The sequence below is a fragment of the Anneissia japonica genome, unplaced genomic scaffold (genome assembly GCF_011630105.1).
Source record: "Anneissia japonica isolate Jap-2015-1 unplaced genomic scaffold, ASM1163010v1 scaffold38271_len224072_cov190, whole genome shotgun sequence".
Lineage (NCBI taxonomy): Eukaryota > Metazoa > Echinodermata > Crinoidea > Comatulida > Comatulidae > Anneissia > Anneissia japonica.
In genome coordinates, this window is record NW_022713090.1 from 192,386 (window position 1) to 194,186 (window position 1,801).

Below are 1,801 nucleotides of genomic sequence, written 5' to 3' on the forward strand. Positions count from 1 at the left end.
ACCCAAAACTATTGATGCTTGGTTACTCTACCAAGGCCAAGTTTGTATATTCATTGAATAACCCCAATATGGGAAAATGTGGATATCATTCATTTGGTAATGAAACCAAATGTACTGGTTATTGTTCTTGAATCGTGTTGGCCAGGACAATAACTTTCTCAGATATGATTTAACCACAATATTCTATACCAATGGAAATGATCCACAGTGATCCAGTTACTGTATGTGATGATCTTGCAAATAAATATAAAAACATCAATAATTTTACTAAGATTTTGTTTAGTTATGTTGTAGTTTTCAACTTGAAAGCGAAGATTTAAAACTTATTTTATAAACATTAATTTGTGAATCCATTGTGATTAATAATCCCTAAGATTGTGGTAAAGGCACACATTTGGGCCATCCTTAGGAGGTTCTTCCCTTGAACCCCACCATATTAGTCACCAGGGACTGTACTCTGGCATCCTGACCCCTTGGTTTGTATAGCTGTCAGGCTTTTTTTTACTAGAGGATAAAATGGAAACCTGTAACAAGGACTTGCAAACAAGTAGTGGCGTAGCCAAGGGGGGTGGGGGAAGAAGGGGAAAACGGGTTGAGGTCACGTAAGATAGCCATTTATATAGTCATATTGTAAAATTTTTCCACCCTGACCTGGGGCCTTTCGCGACCCCTTGGTTCCTCACTTCGATTAGAACACTTGTCCCCCCCCCCCACATAATATCACACTGGGGGTCCCCTTACATATATATTCTGGCTACGCCACTGCAAACGAGTGATTGGAATTAGGCTAGAGAGGGTAGATGGTGCTTGTTGATGAGATTTTTGAAAATCTAGAGGTTGAAAGAGAATCGGATGTTTGGACAATGGAGGAGTGTAGTCTCTCTACAGCCGCATTCATATTTTTTGGAGTAGGGAGATAACCCACCTCTCACCCACTTCGTTAGCGAACATAATTTGATGACATCAAGGACCCCTCAACATTTTCTCGCCCCCGAAACTCATGACTCATTGTTATGCCAATGGTCGGTTTCAAGAACAAGGTTGTATGAAAGGCTTTTACATGTCAGCACAGTTGAAATGGGGAAAAGTGGAATCAATTGACCACTTTGACCTTTTTAACTTTGAATATTTATATCTGAGACAACCACACAATAGTTAGATCTGAGACGTTAGTTAGATGTACTGTAACTTATTCTTTTTATCTCAGTTATCGATGAGATGGATGAGTACTCAAAACAGGTTATGTCAGAGTTAATCTTTAAATTGATTCTATATATAACAAAGGCAGGCGCAATGAATGCGTAGTGACCTGATAATCGTTTCAACTACAACTGCACTTAAAATGTCTCATGATTTACTACAATAAACAAAAATGAATATAACGCAATATTAATCATGGTGTAGTGAATGTGGGGGGTTGACAATGACAATAATGTTCGTTATTATAATACAGGGGTGGCGCCAGGATTAGCCCGATTTTTGAGGGGGAGCGAGGTCCCCGACGGGGGAGGAGGATAGGCCCCCCCCCCCCCGACGAGGGGTCAAATTTCCCTGACGAAATTGTTTTTGGTAAGGTTTTGGTCAGCTATTCGATATAACACCCTACACCCCTCTGCTGATAACCATTTAAGCAAGGCCTGACTTATCAGCTAGACAGAGAAACGTGGTACGAAATGAATAGAAACGCGTTCATGAAGTGGTACGGTGTTTTGAGGCGATAGGTCTAAGCCTAGGTATTTTTACACAGTTTTGAAGAAGATGGAATTGTTTAATTAAGGAAAGTGTTCGTTCTGATTGACAC